The sequence below is a fragment of the Oncorhynchus tshawytscha genome, linkage group LG01 (assembly GCF_018296145.1).
Source record: "Oncorhynchus tshawytscha isolate Ot180627B linkage group LG01, Otsh_v2.0, whole genome shotgun sequence".
NCBI lineage: Eukaryota > Metazoa > Chordata > Actinopteri > Salmoniformes > Salmonidae > Oncorhynchus > Oncorhynchus tshawytscha.
Genome location: NC_056429.1, coordinates 27,052,239 through 27,066,746, shown reverse-complemented (window position 1 = coordinate 27,066,746; position 14,508 = coordinate 27,052,239).

The window sequence follows — 14,508 nt, the reverse complement described above, 5'->3', positions numbered from 1 at the left end:
ATGCATTGAGAATTTCAATCAGATAAATGATTTAGCACAAAATATATTATGGACCTTTACATTGAGCAGGTCTCAAATGGGAGGTCAGAGAACTGGCAGTGTGATGCCAGGACATCAACCTCTACCTCAATGTGAGCAAGACAAAGGAGCTGATCGTGGACTACAGGAAAAGGCGGGCCAACCAGGCCCCCATTAACATTGACTGGGCTGTAGAGGAGCGGGTTGAGAGTTTCAAGTTCCTTGGTGTCCACATCACCAACAAATTATCATGGTCCAAACATACCAAGACAGTTGTGAAGAGGGCATGACAAAACCTTTCTCCCCCTCAGGAGACTGAAAAGATTAAGCATGGGTCCCCAGATTCTCAAAAGATTCTACAGCTGCACCAGAGAGCATCCTGACCGGTTGCATCACCACATGGTATGGCAATTGCTCGGCCTCTGACCGTAAGGATCTACAGAGGATAGTAACCCCAATACATCACTGGGGCCAAGCTTCCTGCCATCCAGGACCTATATAATAGGCAGTGTGTGAGGAAAGCCCATAAAATTGTCAGAGACTCCAGTCACCCAAGTATATAGACTGTTTTCTCTGCTACCGCACGGCAAGCAGTACAGGAGCACCAAGTCTAGGACCAAAAGGCGCCTTAACAGCTTCTACCCCCAAGCCACAAGACTGCTGAAAAATCCATAAAATCTCCGCCAGACAATATACATTGACCCCCCCTCCCTTTTGTACACTGCTGCTACTCGCTATTTGTTTGTTACCTATGCATAGTCACTTCACCCCCACCTACATGTACAGATTACCTCAACTAGCCTGTACCCCAGTAAACTGACTCGGTACCGGTGCCTCCTGTATATAGCCTCCTTATTGTTATTCTTATTGTGTTACTTTTTTATTACTTTTTATTTTAGTCTACTTGGTAAATATTTTCTTCTTCTTCAACTGCACTGTTGGTTAAGGGCTTGTAAGTCAGCATTCCACATTAAAGTCTACATCTGTTGTATTCGGCGCATGTCACAAATAAAATTTGATTTGATTTGAAATGCAGGGCTGGATTATCGAACTGGCACACAGGGTAAGTGCCTCCCCTGACTTCCAGGGAGCACCAACCCCCACCCCTGCATTTGCAGGAAATTAGCTTTAAAACTGGAAAATGTTCTCTCAGCCCTATGGCCAAATGTGAACAAAAGCATGAGATGGCAAAAAGTGTAGAATTACTGGAAATTTGCTTTGAACTACAACATTTTCCCCTTGGCCTCATGATGAAATGTGTAGAATAGCATTATAAAACTGCACATTTTCTCTCTGCTCCATAGCCAAATGTGTTGAAATGCAGTAAGTTAGCTGACGTAGGTCAGTGCACGAGGCCCCAAATGTGGTAAACTGTCCCTGCTCAAATGGTACATTCATGGATAGAAATATGGCTCATTGAACAAGATGCACTGTCAGTTTGGCACGAAACAGGTGTATGACAGACCAAGGCCTTGTTGAGTATGGCTTCACGTTGTCCGGACATAGTAGGTTGGAATGGATCTAATGCACAGGTGGTTAGTGGCACCTTAATTGGGGAGAACGGGCTCGTGATAATGACTGGAGCGGAATAGGTGGAATGGTATCGAACGTATCAAACAAACAGTTTCCAGGTGTTTGATGCCATTCCATTTGCTCTGTTCCGGCCATTATTATGGGTTCTCCCATCAGCAGCCTCCACTGATCTAATGTTTATAGAGGTGTCCATAAATGTAACGGAAGTGAGAACTGCCTGAGAACTGAAGCTCCCCGAGCAAATATTAAGGTTTTTACTTAATTGGCTAACACAGTGTTTTCCAAACTTGGGGTGGGGTCCCCTGAAATTGAAATGGGGTCCCCTGAGAAAATCTGTAAGCTTATCAAAGAAATTAACAACTCTTTCTCTTCAAAATGTGTACAGTGTCAACTAAGGGCCTTTTATACAAATGTGCTTTCATGTCATTATCATGTTGGGACAGCCTTTGGGACCTAACATTTAGTGAATGTAAACACATAGTGTTAACTGTTAGGCCTATTATTTTCCAAAGTGGGGTCCCATGCATTTTCTAGTGTAAATTTGGGGTCATGTGCAGAAAAACTTTGGGAACCCCACTCGACACATTCCTGTGGTGTGCAAAGGTCTTAGGTTAAAGCAAACCTAGTCAGTAGGTCACACTCACAGGAATGTTTTTAAGTCTAACAGGGTTGCTTTCAGAATCTGTGGTTGGAACCCATATTGCCTCTGGTAAATATGTCAGTGATTGACAGCTCCCTCTCGCAGGGGGAAAGACCTCGGTGATGGATGTAGCGAGCTTTACGAGCCTCAGCCAGTGATTGGTTGAAATCCGGAAGGAGGTGGAGCATCCTGTGCTGTCCATCGGGAGCGAGGGAGTCAGAGGGGGCAGGAGGAAGAGGAGGAGGGGGGAGGATAATAATTCTCTCCATCTGTCCTCCCATTCGCTTCCTCCCTCTCTTTCTTGTGCACTGCTCTCTCCTCCTCACATCTTCACTCTCCCATTCTGCTCTCCTCACATCTTCACTCTCCCATTCTGCTCTCCTCTCCTCACATCTTCACTCTCCCATTCGGCTCTCCTCTCCCTCCATCCCTCCCCCAGCCCAGTGCTGGTCAGTGCAGCTGCAGGCTGCAGTTTGAGGTCTGGCAGGCAGAGCGGCTCTGCTGAGCTCTCTGCCCCATGTCTCTGTGTGTCTAAAGACTGAGCTGCAGAGGAAGTCACGGATGCGAGCCTGCAGTGGAACAGACATTCCCCCGCAAACAGCCTTCACTGACCTGAGAGAGAGTGGGGGGGAAGAGAGAGAAAGGGGGGAGAGACAGAAAGAGAGCGGGCGAAAGATTGAGAGCGAGAAAGAGAGAGAGAGTCAGTCAGACAACACATGCTTGCTTGCACACACAATTGCACACACTAATGCTCACACACACATGAACACAAACGGTGGTGTTATCAGCTCTGTGGATTCAGTAAAATGCTGCATTGAACAACAAAGAAAATGATTGAGGGAGAAGAAAGGGAGCCAGGAAGAGGACTATAAATCCAGTAAAAGTTGGCAGAGGGATGCACATCGTAAAAGAAAATTAGTTTAGAATCAGTCTGTTAAAAGAGCCAGAATGGATACGTGCCTAGTCACAACACAGAGAAGACAGAGACACACACATGTCAGAGGAGGGGGGTTATGGTATGGAGCTGTAGCATAGATATGGGATATGAGCTGAGAAATAGTTATAATTGTGATTCTTTCTGAAACACACACACGCAAACACACACACTCATCCCTATCTCTCTTTCTCTCTGACAAAGTCTTATATTTTCTCACAGAGACTATCTCTCTCCAGAGGATAACAGTCGTACCCACACTGGCAGAGAGCTCTGTGTGTGTCTCAGAGTGAGGTATTAAGCGTCTCGTTATCTGCCCCCTGGATTAGCATAATTAACCAGTCCGCCAACTTAGAATCCTCTTCCTCCAGTCAGCTTGCTGCAGGGGCCATTCGAGAATAATTAACCAGTCCGCTCGCTTAGAATCCTCTTCCTCCAATCAGCTCGCTGCAGGGGCCATTCAAGAAACTGAGGAAGGGCGCAAAGGACTGAACAGTGTGTGTGTGTGTGTGTGGAGCTTGGTCCGATTATCTCATTATCAGAGTCAGTAAGGCGAGGGTCTAAGGGCCCAGAGCTGTGTTTCTACTTAGCTAACATATGGAATTGTTTTATGATGGTCATACCAAGGATAATTTAGCTATTTTATTTAGAATTTTAGGGCCTTGTAGGTATAACAAAAATATATACAAAAATAATTTGATGAAACATTTTGGAATTTGGTCCAAAAATAAATCAAAAGGGAAGTGTGTGTTTTGAAGTGTCCATCCTATATCTGAGAGACATAAGAAAGCTCAGAAAAAAAAAAATATTATACCATGGAATTATCCGTATGCCTTTGACAATGAAATGCCCCATTCCCTTTCATGCATTTTCGAGCCCGGTAGCGGGTTACCTTCAGACTAGTCCTGTGACACTTGTGGGGGACATAGAGCAAAACGGAGAAGTCCATCGTGTTTGTGAGAATATTTCCATAGAGGGGTCATATTAGTTTGTAGCTCAAACAGTTTGAATCCTACAGACATTTTCATGAGAAGACCGATTTTTGGGATGTCTCCCGTTCAACCATGAAAGGCATGTGATCTTCTCTTTAAAGTTTAAACTCTACAGACTCTCTCATTGTATGTATTGAGTTGGAAAAAGATGTTGCTTTTGCTAAATTCTTTCAGTACTGCTGGGATGGCCAACCCTCCTCCGAGAGAAATACTGCCCTACTGGGTGTGCTCTGTGCATGCTTTTGCTTTAACCCTGCTCTAACACACCTGATTCAGCCAAGAATTTTGATTTGATTGGATTCGGCCAATCAACGTTCTTTTGAGCAGCTGATTAGAATAATTAAGGTGTGTTAGAGTAGAGTTGGAACAAAATCCTGCAGGAGAGTATAGCTCTACCAAAGAAGGGTTGGCCATTCCCAGAGGTGATCTGCAATCAGGTGTTTGATTGATCAAAACTAACATTCTATATTCATCCTCATTTGTTTTTTAACCACCATAAAAAAAGTTCAATTAGCAGAGAAAATTAAAGCTGAAAGCAGAAGTACTAGGCGGCAGGTAGCATAGCAGTTAGCGCGATGGGCCAGTAACCAAAAGGTCACTGGTTCGAATAACCTAGCCAACAAGGTGAAAAAATCTGTCGATGTACCCTTGAGCAAGGCACATAAGCCTAATTTGCTCCAGGGGCACCATACTAATATGGCTGACCTTGTGAAAAAAACTATCCAGTGTATGTGAAAATAAAAAAATACTAGTGGCAAGAAGTACTACTGGCAAGTTTAACCTGACTGCAGGCCTCAAATTTCCCTTTGGCATTGAAGATCATGCCTCCTTGTGTGGCCATAAAAATGTGCACGTGCCTCCCTCATGTCAGCATAGGCTATCACCTACACATCGACATGTAGGCTAATTATTTATATAGGCCTACATTTACATACACTTATGTTTTTCTTAACAGAATAGCTAGTGTATTTCGGTTTTCAAATCAATTTAATTGGCTATTTTGGTTAATGGCTTTGGTGCCCGAGCAGCTGGCATTGGTGCCCTGGGAGATTGGGCACCTCTTGAACACCAAATGGCCTTGCCCCTAATATCACGACATTCCAGGCCTGCCTGACAGCCTGTTTTCTCTTCTATGCAACTATACTAAACAAACATATAAATGCAACATGCAACAATTTCAAAGATTTTGCTGAGTTACAGTTCATTTAAGGAAATCAGTCAATTCAAACACATTAATTAGGCCCTACAGGTAGGCCTGGAAGAGCATAGTTTTACCCACTTGGCAGCCAGGCCGACCCACTGGGGAGCCAGGCCCACCCAATGAGAATGTGTTTTTCCCACAAAAGGGCATTATTACAGGCAGAAATACTCCTACGCATTCCAATTGCACACACATCTGTGGCATTGTGTTGTGTGACAAAATTGCACATTTCAGAGTGGCATTTATTGTCCCCAGAAAAAGGTGCACCTGTGTAATGATCAGGAAGTTTAATCAGCTTCTTGATATGCCACACCAGTCAGGTGGATGATCTTGACAAAGGATAAAATGCTCACTAACAAGGATGCAAACAAATTTGTGCCCCAAATTTGAGAGAAATAAGCTTTTTGTGTGTATGAAACATTTCTGGGATCTTTTATTTTGGCTCACGAAACATGGGACCAACAATTTACATGTTACGTTTATATTTTCATTCAATGTTTTTCTGTGCAACGAGATAGTAGTTAGGTGTTAGGATTAAATTAGCCCTATGAAGGTCCTGTTATATAATCCATGCTCTCCACAGATGATTTGAATTCTGTCATGAACATGTTACATTAACCCTTTCACAACCCTGAGTCAAAGTCCCAGCTCCACCTTACAAGTTGTGGAGATGTTGTGGCTCTGTAATAAACTGGGATAGAGCTGTAATGCTGTGTTCATAATACAAAAACCCAACTTCACTAATACAGTAAAGACTGTGTGGTTTTGGGTTGATGCAGATTTATTTTCTTTCTCCCAGTCTGCCTGAGACAGAGGAAGATCACCTAGTGGTTTAAACCTGTGGTTGATCTCTGATGTGAAGAGAAGCTCACCTACAGTGGTTGATCTCTGATGTGAAGAGAAGCTCACCTGTGTTTCTCTGGCTCTCTGCCGGGCCTTGTGGTTGTGAGTAGTGTAGTCCTGTAAGGCACAGAGGGGTGGGCAGGGTTGAAAGGTCTCGTCATTAATGTTATTTATCTCTTTCTTTAACATCTTTCAGCTCTTTCACTCTTTGTTGACTCTAGAATTTTCCTCCTCTAATTTATGAGTTATACACAAATCAATTCAAAATATCCTTTAAACTTAAACTATTCTCTCCCATGAAGGGAAATGTATGTTCGCATGTTACACACTAGTGAACACACAGACATACTGTATCAACATCACTGCCATAGTTCCAAACACGTAGCGTATTCTAGTGAGAGGTGAATAAGTCATGTGTGTATTTGTTGTCTCTCTCTCTCTCCCCCCGGCCCTCTGTATTGAACACCTCTCGTGTTGTGGTGTTGCTATGCTGGGCTGTTAGATCATGTTGACTGTTGACTCAATGTAATCATTATACCATCATAACTCTCCATGGTGTCCGACTCACACCAGCAGGATGTGTGTGTGTGTGTGTGTGTGTACACGCATTACCGCTCCCCAAGTGCACCCTGGGTATCTCACACACTATACAATAGCAGTTAGCCAGACCCACGGGTTATAAGCAGCTACACATTCTCTCTCTCAGAACACCCACCTGACACACTCAGATCTTGAACCAGCAACCCTATGGTTGTGGTGTGAGCGCACTACTGTCTGTGTCATAAAAGCCTGAACCTCTTGGCAGAGGCAGTAGTACCCTTAGATACAGGGCGATTACATTAGGAAAAATACTTTTCTAAGACACAACAATAACCATCTCTCTGCTTCGATTAACTCCAGTGGGCTCGAATGAACCCTGAACATAGCAAGGGAGGAGAATCTGCTTAGAAACAGTTGAGTTTCTGGCATAAATTGCTTATTGTATCAACAGTGATCATAATTCACCATCAATAGGTGTAATGAAAGAGCAGAGGCAGTCATTTGCCGTGAGCGGCCCTCTATGACGAGCAATTTAGTCTCACACACTGTTTGCGTACCTGCGGGAGAGTGGAAATTAGCATTTTAAATTGTGATAATTACAGCAGAGAGATCATGGAGATGTTCTTGTAATGGCCGTCGTCGGTGGAAGAAGGTGAGGACCAAGGTACAGCGTGGTATGTGTCCATATTTATTAAATGAACACAAAAATAACAAAGAGAAATGACAGAAACCAGTTCTGGCTGGTGCAGACACACAACAGAAAACAGAAAACAATCACCCACGAAACACAATAGAAAACAGGCTCCCTAAATATGGTTCTCAATCAGGGACAACGATTGACAGCTGCCTCTGATTGAGAACCATACCAGGCCAAACACAGAAATAGCAAATCATAGAAAAACTAACATAGACAACCCACCCAACTCACACCCTGACCATACTAAAACAAAAACATAACAAAAGAACTAAGGTCAGAACGTGACAGTTCTCCTTCTTTCAACTTGCTTACTGATGGCTGTCTCTCACACACACACAAGTTTGTTTTACTATCCTTGTGGGGACCAAACAATTTATTCTCATTCAAAATCCTATTTTCCCTAAGATAGCCTTTTTCCTTGTGGAAACAAATTTTCTTTGTTTTACTATCCTTGTTAGGACTTTACATTTTTGTTATCATTTAGCAGAGGCTCTTATCCAGAGCGACGTACAGGAGCAGTTAGGGTTAAGTGTGTTGCTCATGTGCACATAGACAGATTTTTCACCAACGCTCTTAACCGCTAGGCTACCCACAAGGACAGTAAAACCAAACACACACACATACACAAGCGGTTTACGGTCTGCTGTAGTATGTGATGTAGCATATTATGCTGGACTCCCACACCTCAATCTGCGTTCTACCAGAGAGCTGGATACAGCTGGAGAGAACCTACAGAAATAGGCTAACTCACACATCATACTGAATCACTGCACTAACACCTACAATAGTCCTACACCATCAAGCACAAGCAAAACAAATAATGGCCTACCTTTTAGAAATGATGTAAATGATGGTGTAGGCTTCGCTAAATCAACTTTGCACTAGTATATAAGGAATTGGCCCAAATAGAACATGCGCACCGCTGCTCGGATCCTTATTCAAAGCTTAGTGTAAATGTGTGCAGTTACATGGCTGTCAGTCTTCCAATCCAAAAAGTAAGGTATTATATTATGCACAGTTGAATGGTTAAGAGCTCTCCACCATATTCCACTAGTATGGTGGTGGAAATCGGTGTTTCATAAAGAAAGTATGCATATTTTCCCTGTTATTTTCTGCCTTCTCATCATTACATTGATTTAAGGAGAAAATCGACGCCTTTGCAGCCTGAATGGAGAATGTTTTAGGTACAAACCCGTGCATTGCTGGCTGCATACCATGCATTTGAATGGTAAGATGAAACCGACCTTTGGGCTACCTGGTGTCAGTCTCTAGATCACCATGGAAACCTGGTCAGTTATCTACTACTGGGCCAGAGGGAGAGAAACAGAGTGAGAAGAGTTATGCTAAGTACTTTTGCTGATTTGCATGCACTGTTAGCCTAGCGCAGCAGTACACTCTTCTTCGGCTGGATCCATAGGAGAACACTTTGAAGAACACTTTTTGGTTCCAGAAAGAACTCTTTTGGTTCCAGGAAGAACCCTTTTGGTTTCAAGTAGAACCCTTTTGAGTTCCATGTAGAGGGTTCCACATGGAACCCAAAATACTCACCCTATGGGAATAAGAGTGTAGGCATTGCATTAGCCTAGCCTATGCCTACCAAGTTTACATTTATGCCAAATTTGAGTTAAGATTATTTGGGTCTGGGTGTGTATTGTATTGGAAGAAAGGGTTAACCTACTTGGAGGTCAATAAGGCATGTGTCCGAAGCTGCAACCAACTGCTGTCATAACTGTCAGATGCATGCCATCAATTACAATACACTACATCTATGCGACCACTGTAGGGGAATCGGCAAGAATGGGATTTGAACCAGCAACCTTGCAGGACAAGTATGGCCATCCCACTGGGCACACACTGGTTGAATCAACCAATGTTGTTTCCACGTCATTTCAATGAAATTACATTGAACCAATGTTGAACTGACGTCTTTGCCCAGTGGCATACCTCCTACGCTATAAGGGTCCGGGCCTCTTGACAACTGCTGTGATTGCTGAGGGGGTTCCCTGTAATCTGGGTAGTATGCTGAGGGTTTGCTTCTATTCTAACCCAGGCAGGGCAGGGCAGGGCAGGGCAGGGCAGGGCAGGGCAGGGCAGGGCAGGGCAGGGCAGGGCAGGGCAGGGCAGGGCAGGGCAGGGCAGGGAGTTTGTGGGTGATTTGGGTCAGTCACACCAGTGATTTGGGATGTCAACTGTCCTGTTGGGCCCTCAGGGAGGAAAGGAGAACCCGTTAGGGTGGTAGCTGCGTCAGTAAACTGTTATTTCAAGAAAATGATTGGAATGGTACGAGCTTCACAGTATTTAATTTGTATTACACACAAACACTTGGACACACACATACACACATCAGCTCATTCACCCTGCCTGCTCTCATGTCAAATCGATAGCGAAGCATCTCGGGAGGAGGAATGAGGGAGGCTCATACAGAGGAGGAAGGGAAACACAGACTTGTATCTCCTCCTCTCCTTTATCTTGTTCTTCTCTTGTATTGATCGGTAAAATGGCGTTTTTTTAGCTGCTGCCTCCAGCACCCTACCTGACCCTGCTCTGTTCAGCTCTGAGCCACACACCATCACTCTGCTAGCTCTTATGAGTGCTGTGTGCATGTCTGTGTGTCACAGGCCAGATATGAACCCCGGTCTCACAAGGAAGAGAGACCATGAGCCCGACTCATGTCCGCTACGTGTGTGTGTGTGTGTGTGTGTGTGTGTGTGTGTACACTGAATGTACAGAACATTAAGACATGCTCTTTCCATGACATAGACTGACCAGGTGAATGCAGTAATCCCTTATTCATGTCACTTGTTAAATCCACTCTAATCAGTGTAGGTGAAGGGGAGGAGACAGGTTAAAGAAGGAATTTTAGGGACATGGATTGTGTATGTGTGCCTTCAGAGAGTGAATAGGCAAGACAAAAAAATGTAAGTGCTTTTGAACGGGGTATGGTAGTAGGTGCCAGGCACACCGGTTTGTGTCAAGAACTGCACTGCTGCTCGGTATCCTGTGTATATCAAGAATGGTCCACCATCCAAAGGACATCCAGCCAACATGACACAACTGTGGGAAGCATTGGAGTCAACATGGGCCAGCATCCCTGTGGAACGCTTTCGACACCTCGACCCCATCATAGCACTGAGACTGCCCAAATTGGTTTACACTGACAAGTTCTGGCCTGGTTTAGATCTTATCTTTGAGAAAGATATGAGTTTGTCTCTGTGGATGGTTTGTCCTCTGATAAATCAACTGTTTGTTCCGGTGTTCCTCAAGGTTCTGATTTAGGACCACTATTGTTTTCATTATATACTCTACCTCTTGGTGATGTCATTTGGAAACATAATGTTAACTTTTACTGCTATGCTGATGATACACAGCTGTACATTTCAATGAAACATGGTGAAGCCCCAAACTTGCCCTCCCTGAAAGCTTGTGTTTCAGACATAAGGAAGTGGATTGCGGCAAATATTTTACTTTTAGGCTCGGACGAAACAGAGATGCTTATTCTAGGTCCCAAGAAAAAAAGAGATCTTCTGTTGGATCTGACAATTAATCTTGGTTATACAGTCGTTTCAATTTAGCATTTTTCAATTTTTGTAACATTGCAAAAATCAGATACTTTCTGTCCAACAATGATGCAGAAAAGTTCATCCATGCTTTTGTCACTTCTAGATTAGACTACTGCAATGCTCTACTTTCCGGGTTACCCGGATTAAGCACTAAATAAACTTCAGATAGTGCTAAACACGGCTGCTAGAATCTTGATTAGAACCCAAAAATGTGATCATATTACTCCAGTGCTAGCCTCTCTACACTGGCTTCCTGTTAAGGCTAGGACTGATTTAAAGGTTTTACTGCTGACCTACAAAGCATTACATGGGCTTGTTCTTACCTTGCTCTCCCATTTGGTCCTGCCGTACATACCTACACGTATGCTACAGTCACAAACACAGGCCTCCTTATTGTCTCTGGAATTTCTAAGCAAACAGCTGGGGGCAGGGCTTTCTCCAATAGAGCTCCGTTTTTATGGAATGGTCTGCCTATCCATGTGAGTGACGCAGACTCGGTCTAGACCTTTAAGTCTTTATTGAAGACTCATCTCTTCAGTAGGTCCTATGATTGAGTGTAGTCTAGCCCAGGGGTGTGAAGGTGAATGGAAAGGCACTGGAGCGACGAACCGCCCTTGCTGTCTCTGCCTGACCGGTTCCCCTCTCTCCACCCGGGATTCTCTGCCTCTAACCCTATTACTGGGGCTGAGTCACTGGCTTACCAGTGCTCTTCCATCCCGTCCCTAGGAGGGGTGTGTCACATGAGTGGGTTGAGTCACTGACATGATCTTCCTGTCCAGGTTTGGTGCCCTCCTCAGGTTCATGCCGTGGGGTGGGTGGGGTTAAAGTGGGTGGGGTTATATCCTGCCTGTTTGGCCCTGCCCTGGGGTATCATCGGACAGGGCCACAGTGTCTCCGAACCCCTCCTGTCTCAGCCTCCAGTATTTATGCTGCAATAGTTTGTGTCGGGGGGCTAGGGTCAGTCTGTTATATCTGGAGTATTTCTCCTGTCGTATCCGGTGTCCTGTGCAAATGTAATTATTTTCTCTGTCTCTTTCTCTCTTCTCTTGGAGGACTTGAGCCCTAGGACCATGCCTCATACCTGGCCTGATGACTCCTTGCTGTCCCCAGTCCACCTGGTTGTGTTACTGCTCCAGTTTCAACTGTTCTGCCTGTGGCTATGGAACCCTGACCTGTTCCCCGGACGTGCAACCTTGTCCCAGACCTGCTGTTTTTGACTCTCTCTCTCTCTCTCTCTACCGCATCTGCTGTCTCTAACTCTAATGATCGGCTACAAAAGCCAACTGACATTTACTCAGACATTTACTGAGGTGCTGACCTGTTGCACCCTCTACAACCACTATGATTATTATTATTTTACCCTGCTGGTCATCTATGAACGTTTGAACATCTTGGCCATGTACTGTTATAAGGACTGGCCACCCCTCTGAGCCTAGGGAGTATTGCTTAGCCACCATGCTTCTCCATCTGCATTGCTTGCTGTTTGGGGTTTTTGGCTGGGTTTCTGCATAGCACTTTGTGACATCGGCTGATGTAAAAATGGTTTTATAAATACATTTGATTGACTGCAGAGTCCATTGTCGTGTCTTTACTATCATTAACTGAAGACTTTTAGTTTTTATCAAAGATTCTCTGTAATTAGCATTTCGTGATTAACTAATCAGGCAAATGTAATTAACTAGGAAGTCGGGGCACCAAGGAAAATATTCAAACAACAAAGTTATAATTTTCCTTATACAAGATATTTTAATATCTGATCAATTAGTCTTCTTAGTTAATGAATTATTTATTTTACCTCACGTTAGTCTCATTCCGAATGTCGTAAATTGTTGATCTGCACAAACCCAGCATTTACTATGAGTCATCCATACATCAATTGTCACAATCATTTATTTATTAACTAACTAAACAGTCACAGAAGTGCACAAACAAACAAAGTAAATATGGTTCAATAAATGATGGGGGAATGCGCTCTAGTGGGCTAAACCGGCATGGCGGCTTGTTAGACCAAAGGGAAATGGGGGTAGATCGATAACACTACAAAGTTGATAATTATAACAATTGAAATGCTAATCCTTTGCACATGAACGCTCACCTATTCGGGAACAATTGCAATTAATATATATATATTTACGCTCAGTGTGTCGTCGGGATCTCTGTTGAAATGTTTGTTTCTGTTGAAGAGTCTGTCCGCCCTCTCTCTCTGTCTGTCGTGGTTAGAATGGATAGTTCAGAGTAACATTTATTCATGTCGTTATAGAATAGATGTTTCGGCGGTTGTCAGTCTTCACGTTCAATGATACCGAATTCCTAGCTGCAGACTAGTAATTAATATCCAAGACTTGTTCTTATTCTGTCGGTATCGATTTTCTAAGAGTTTAACCACGTGGGATGGTTAAAAGACTCAGCAGTCTGGTCTCAAACCTTGGCCCTCTAGTTATCGAGGTAAGCTGGTCTGCAACCTTTGTCCTCTCGTAATTGAGAGAAACATGGTCTGTTGAGAAATTCTCAAGGTGGGGGTTTTATTCGTAAGAGCAGAAAAAGGCTGTCTCATGACGCCAGATCCTAACTGTGCTTATGGGCGGTCCTCTGATTTAGTTAAACTCCAAAGGGAATTGGAGTTTCCTTCATTAAACAGTCCAAAATCTCATTGCACAATTTCACAAACAGTATCATCCTCACTCATTCATCTTATACAACAATTAGATGTAAACCTCATGTCTGAGGTTATTATATAAAAAGTGTTATAGTAATGTGGCCGTATTGTCTCCCATGAGATTCACAAAATTGTACCAAACGGACCAGTTCGTAGCTGGATTCTTCACCGATCTTTTATACCTTCTAAAGAACATAAATGTTGTTCGAACCTCAAGTTATGTGAGGTGGAAGAAATTATTTTGTTCTCTCTATGAAAACTCACTCTCTCTCTATACTGTGGCCATGATGAGATAATCTCCTCCAGGAATTTACGACCTAAGGTCGCAGCAGCCTGAGTGTAGGAGACAGAGAGAGGGGGATAGTGCTCGCTGTACCCAAAGAGGGCAACGCCATGACACCATGCCCCAACAAATTGAGGCTGTTCAGAAGGCAAAAGTGGGGGGGTTGGTGCCCAATTCAATAGTAGAAAAGTGTTCCTAATGTTTGGTATACTCAGTGCATGTGTGTGTGTGTTTGTGCGTGTGTGTGTGTCAGTGTGTGTGCACTCACAGAAAAAAGGATTCTAAAAGCATTCTACATGGAACCCAAATGAGTTCTACCAGTAACCAAAATGGTTCTACTTGGAACTAAAAGGAGTTATTCAAAGGGTTCTCCTACAGTTCTCCTCCTATATGTGTGATTCAGGCAGGAAGAAAGAAAGAAAGAGAGCAATAAAGGAAGAGGGAGAAGTAGGACAGTGATGATTAACCTCTACGGGATCTGTAGATCCCTGCGGGATGGTAGGCCAATGTGATTAGCATGAAGTTGTAAGTAACAAAACAAAAAATCCCAGGACATAGACATATCTGATATGGGCAGAAAGCTTAAATTCTTGTTAATCTAACTGCACTGT